Here is a 6482-nt window from a genome sequence, read left to right as displayed (position 1 = left end):
TCATTCTTGTTCATCTTCTTCAACAGTTGTCCCCATCTCTTCCATCACCTTCCGCTTTTTAGACAACTGCCACTCTCATCAATTCTAACAATGAAAAAGCTTGGATGTTGAACTCTTGCAGCATTGACTTCATTTTTCGTTTAGCTAATGGAGTTTCTTCAGGCAAAGAAAAGATTTCCTCATATTTGTTCCTTTTCTTTTTTCTTTATATGTGTGTGTGTGTGTTATATGTATGTAGCAGGAAATAAAATTATCTTGTTTGGTAAAAACACAAACAAATTATCTTGTTTCAAGTAAGTGGCTTTCTTTCCCTTTTCTATTTAATAAGTTTAAGGATTATTTCAGGTTGTATTGTACTAATCCGTAAAAAAGCTCAAGTGCTTAAGGTTTCTAAACAATTACAATGATTCCTTCAGTTTCTCAAGGGATTATCGGCTATAGATCTAGCAATTACTGAAATAGTTGATATTTGAAAAAAAAAAATTAAAAAAAAAATTGCATTTGTATGTGTATATATATAAATATAGGATAATAATAATAATAATAATAATAATACATAATCAGAAATATATATAATCGGGGAGAGGGAGAGAGAACGATGTCGTTTGGAAGAGAGGGAGTGGACGGCTAGGATGGGGATGGGATGGACGGTCAGGATAAGAGGTAGGTGGGGTGTAAATAGGAGGAAGGAAAAAGAAAAAAAGAGGGGAGGAAAAGAAAAGAGGGAAAAGAAGAAAAGAAAAAAAAAGAAAAAAAACAGAGAAGAAATGGGGAAGAGAAGGTTCGAGAAAGAGGAAGTTCGGAGCAGGAAGGAACAAGAAAAGGGAATGGAGAAAAAAGAAAGTGACGGTATGAGCTACGGAAGTGTGGAAGGAAAAGATGGAGACTGGAGGTATAGTAAATTTGAATTTCAAATTAAGATGAGGATGAATGTGGTGTTGTGACCGTAAGTGTTGATGAAATATGTAAATGGTTAAGGAAATGGGATTAGGAAGCAATGACAGATGAAATAAGAGAGTGAAAAGAGAGTGTGAGTGGCGGACCATTGATTGGAGCTGAGTAGAGGGAGATGGAGGAAGCTGTGGAAGGAGGGATAGATGAGTACGGTGAGTGAGTGAGTTATTGCTAGAGGAGGAAGTACGGTGGTTGAATAGGTGTGAGAGAGCCGTAGGGAGATAAGGTGAGTTGGGGGAAATGTTAGAAAGGCAGAACGCGTACGGGAGAGGGTGAGGCGAAATGCCGAAACAAGAAAAGTGGGAGGAGCTATGACGGATTGGTAAGGATAGGGAGAATAGTGCCGGAAATCAATGCAAATGAGGAAATAGGCAGAGAGAGCACCGAATGAGAGATGAGTATCACAGAGAGGGATAGAAAGAGATTTTAAGTAGGCATAAGCATGAACAAATTTTGATAATTGATACAGATGAGAAACTTACTGGATGATAGGTTAGTTGGGACGATTTTGAGGTGAGTTGAAGTAATTTCAGGTGAACCATACATTTCAGTGACTAAAAACCAGTGAATGAAGGTGAGGATAGAATAGTAATAATGACCAATGGGCATGAAAAGAGTAGAATATGAAGTCGTAATTGGCAAGGATGGTAGTGTGGGATAATGAGGACGCTGGTGACAGAAGATAGAGAGTAAATATTAATCAATAATAAACTGAGGCTAATTCACATTTTTCTGTATGTTGTTTCTTATTGTGTGGTGTGTGTGTGGCCTGTGCTGGCCGGAGTGATAGGAACTAGCTGACTAACACTCAATCAGCAGAGTGGACCGGATAACAGAGGGTCCGAAGGGGAGTGAATATCCCGGATATGTTCTGTATATGAGGCCAGAGTTATGGTCGAGAAAGTGAAGGGCAGAAGGGTCATGTCTGGCATGCAGAATGCAAGCCATGTGTGTGCGTGGCCCTAGTGGTCGGTGTGTGTGCGTTATTTGCTGGTGTGAACAGTACAGGTAGAGAAATGGGTCGGTGGAGCAGAATGTGAAATCCAATAGAAAATTAGTTAAAACAAGAGAGAGATGAGGGATAATCATGAAAACAAAACATGGAGTTATGAATGAGTGAAATAAGTAACTGTGTTGGGTGATTCAGTTGACAAATATACATTGTTTTAATGTTTTTCAATTGCTAGATAAGAGTTGTGGTATGTATATAAAAGAGATGAGGGGAGCTCATGGAAATAAAAGTAGCGATGCTAATAAGTTAAATAGATATCTATATTGAATGATTTAGTGGATTGGTTAGCAAACAGAGAGTGTAGGCATGTAGGAGTGGGATGTGAGTATTTTGGTAATTTGGGAGCAGTAGACGTAGGTTTGTGGTAGTTGGGTGTACGGATGGTCAGTGTATAGATGTAGTTATATAGATGTGTTGTATGTGGGTTTATGTAAATGTGCTGTGTATGGGTGTGTGTTGCATGGAAACATGTGTTGGCGTGGATGTTGTAAATTTATGAATTTTTCGGGTAAATACTTGGTGTAGGGATGAATTTGTGTACATATACTATGTGTGAGAGTAGAGGGGATGAGTGTGTATTAGGGTATGTTTTGTAAATATATTAGTGAATTTGAGAGTTTTAGGACAAGATTGGTGGTTTAGGAATAGTTATATTGGAATACCTGGTGTGAGGGTTAAGTATGCAAGTATACAGGGCACACTGAGTAAGACGGGATGAGATGGTCTTAGAAGTGTTGGAATCAGGGGACGCTAATTTTGGTGGTCGTTACACAGCTCGAGTAATTCGATCGCCGATATTGGTGATGTTTGGCAATTTCAGATAGATAATGTGATGGGTCGCCGATGTTGGTGACATAAGAAAACAGTATTGGTGTGCGTGAGTGGCCTACTAGGGGTCAAGTGATAGATGGGTAAATAATGGTCGTCGATACTGGTGACGGATTGTGTGAGTGGCCTACTGTGGGTCAAGTGATAGATGGGTAAATAATAGTCGCCGATACTGGTGACGGATTGTGTGAGTGGCCTACTATGGGTCGAGTGATATGTGGGTAAATACTGGTCGCCGATATTGGTGACAGATTATGTGAGTGGCCAACTAGGGGTCGAGTGATAGATGGATAAATAATGGTCGCCGATGCTGGTGACGGATTGTGTGAGTGGCCTACTATGGGTCGAGTGATAGATGAGTGAATAATGGTCGTCGATGCTGGTGACGAATGGGAGTAACCGTGTGGGTGAGTGGCCGAGTCAGGGCCTCAGGGTGACGTCCGGGAAATGATTACACCTGACATGAATGATGATTAACTACTAGGGAGATGTAGTAATACTGTAAGGATAGAGGGTAGAAAGAAAGCATGACTTACATAGCGAGAGGGGAAATCACATAAGAACGGGGCTTAGTTGGGCCTTTATACTATATTTGTGATTTAAATTTACTATACTGAGTTGTGTGTACTCACTCCATATTATTTACAGATGAAGCAGGACCGGAGTCACCAGTTCTCGAACCTAATCGATAGAAGAATTGGAGCAGGGTTACTACTGGTAGAATTGAAAACTTACACAGTTGCTAGTAATGGAAATTGCATGTAATTCAAGGATGCAGGCATTTGTACTATGCTGTAATGATACGTGTACGGTTGAGAGTCCCTATTTGACTATGAGTGCTTGATGGTGATATTTTTCCTTAGGTGCGAGACTGATTTGAAATGGGACACGAATATTTTGCATATTGATTTTATTGATATTACACCATTTTTGAAGAAAAAAAACAGGGCGTTACAATTACAATGTCGAAGATTTGATCACTATTTCTTCTTAGCTTGGATCTTGATCTCTTACTGGCTAGAAAGTTTGAAAGGATTTATGGAGGATGAGTCTTACTCTTAATTTTCTTGCAATTTTTTCAATAACTTTAGGAAATTAAGCCTATCATGTCGATAGAAGAACTTTATTACAGAAGTAATAAGATAATTAAAATTTAAAAGACTTGCAAAAGTAATTTGAACATGTTGTTTGTCCATCTCTTATAAACTATGTTCCAATGGGCTTAAAGTTACCTTAATATTACCATTAATTAATTTCAGCCCAATTTAAGGCAGTAAACCAAAGTTCTACTGAAGTGCTTGAGTTTTTTTTTTACATTTAGCCTACATTTTTATTTGAATTAACTAAACCTGGTGACTTCAAAATTTGATCTATATATACTTTTAACAATTTCATCATTGCTTTCATAAACTGCTTTTCTTTTCATCTACACATGTAAATAAAACTCCATTAAGTATATATTAGGTAAGGATTTTGTCACTTCCACATAAATATCATGATAATGACAGATAAGTCATTTCTAGCACCTTCTAAATTCTAATAATTTATAAACTTAATTTTATAAATAATATGTATGATCAAGATGATGTGACACGATACCAAATATTTAAAATAGTTTTATACAATAATTAGTTAGTTGTTCTTTGAGTTCTATAAAGCTTCTTTCACATTTGTCATTCCACTCAAACTTGACATTTTTCTTCGTGAGTCATGTCAGGGGAGCCGTTATACTTGAAAACCCTTTTACAAACTTGTGATGATACCCTGCCATACCCAAGAAACTCCTAATTTTTCTTGACCATAGTCAATTGCTTCTAACCTGTCACTGCCTCAATCTTGTCGAGATTTATTAACACTCCATCTTTCAAAATTATCTGTCTTAGGAAGGAAGTTTGCTCAAACCAAAATTCACATTTACTCAACTTTGCATATAGTTTCTTCTTTCTAAGAACCTGTAACACTGAGTCAGATGCTGAGCATGTTCTTCCCTGCTCTTAGAGTAAACCAAGATATTATCAATAAAAACTATGATGAACTAATCCAAGAAGGGCCTGAAGATCCTATTCATCAAATCCATAAAGATTGCAGGTGCGTTAGTCAATCCAAATGGCATAATAAGGAACTCATAATGTCCATACCGGGTCCTAAAGGTCGTCTTAGGATGTCTTCCACTTTTATCTTCACCTGATGGTATCCTGAATGGAGGTCGATCTTGGAGAAAATCTGAGCATCCTGTAATTGATCGAAAAGGTCATCAATCCTGGGGAGGGGGTACTTGTTCTTAATTGTGACTCTGTTCAATTTCCTGTAGTCTATGCACAATCTCAAAGTCCCATCACTCTTTCTTGCGAACGTAACTCCGGCACCCCAAGGGGATATGTTGTGTCGAATGAAACCATTATCCGGTAACTCTTTGATATGTTTTCTTAGTTCTTCTATTTCAACACGACTCATTCGGTATGGGGCAACCGAGAAGGATTGGGTGCTTAGCTGAAGATCAATGGCGAATTCTACTTCTCGATCTACTGGCAATCCTGGTAGTTCATCAAGGAATACATCCAAAAAGTTTTAGACAATAAAGATATCTTGAATGCAAATTTCTTCCTTAGCTTTGTCTATCATGGAAAAAAAATGGTTAAATTAATGGCATCCGATTAAATTCAATATACTACCACCATGTACCAACAATATCTAAGATTTTATTAATTAGTGAAAGACTTTTCGTTAGGGATGTTGAATACAAGCCTCTTGTGATAACAATCAACAGTAGTATAATACGCTGCTAACCAGTTCATTCCCAGGATTAAATCAAAATCTCTCATATCTAGTGCTATTAGATCTATGCTCAGTTCTCTACCTACTATTTTTATAATACAAAATTTGTATATAACATTTCCCAGTAATGTTCTGTTCCCAGGTGTAGACACCAACAATACAAAATCAAGACATTCAGGTAACATATTTAAATATTGAGTAAAAGCATGTGAAACAAAAGAATGTGAAGCACTAGCGTCAATCCAAATATGTGCAAGATGTTTACAGATAGTATACGTATCTTAAATCACATTTGGGTTAACTTCGGAATCCTATTGGGTGAGCGTGTAGACTCTACCCTGGACAGCGGGCCTACCTTGATTATGATTCTTCGGGCATTCCCTCGCGTAGTGTTAGATGCTCTTGCATATGCGACAGGTATTGTTGAGACAATAATAGGGTCGGTCTCCATGATCTTTGCCACAGTGCTAGCAAATTTTATCGCATCCTGCTATTGGAGCCTCAGGAGGAGCCTGAGGTGCGGGTTTTGGTCTCTTGTTCTGTTGGTTCAGTGCAGTATGTGCTGGTCTGCGATGCAGAACCGAAGGCCTAGAGTTGCCCATTGCTAAGGGAAATATACGAATATTCCTATCAATCAACTGTGCATTGGCCAAGACTGCTGAATAAGTATCAAGCTCAAACACAAAGTTGCGATCTAATCTCAAAAATAAGACTCCATTCAAACCTTTTTGCTTCCTGCCTTTATCTATCATGCTCTCAGGGGAGTACCGAACTAACTCTAGGAATTTTTGAATATATTCTAATACTGACAAATCTCTTTGGACCAGGTGCACAAACTCTATTTCTTTTAGATGTCAAAGATGTTCTGGAAGATACTCAGCATTGAAGGTTGCCAAAAACTGTTCTCAGGTGA

At 38.1% G+C, this 6482-nt stretch overlaps 1 long non-coding RNA gene across 1 annotated transcript; it reads left to right on the top strand.

Annotated features, from left to right (window-relative positions):
• The first annotated feature begins 716 nt into the window (after nt 1–716).
• LOC148240352 (uncharacterized) lies at nt 717–3696 on the top strand. The gene is made up of 2 exons (XR_015813961.1): nt 717–892; nt 3443–3696. It is a non-coding gene; the product is annotated as an uncharacterized LOC148240352 (long non-coding RNA).
• Nucleotides 3697–6482: the final 2786 nt, after the last annotated feature.

This window comes from Carica papaya, chromosome 8 (assembly GCF_054855325.1).
Source record: "Carica papaya isolate Zhongbai chromosome 8, ASM5485532v1, whole genome shotgun sequence".
NCBI classification, from domain to species: Eukaryota; Viridiplantae; Streptophyta; class Magnoliopsida; order Brassicales; family Caricaceae; genus Carica; species Carica papaya.
The sequence above is the reverse complement of the archived record's forward strand: the minus strand, read 5'-3'. Positions and strand labels throughout refer to the sequence as shown.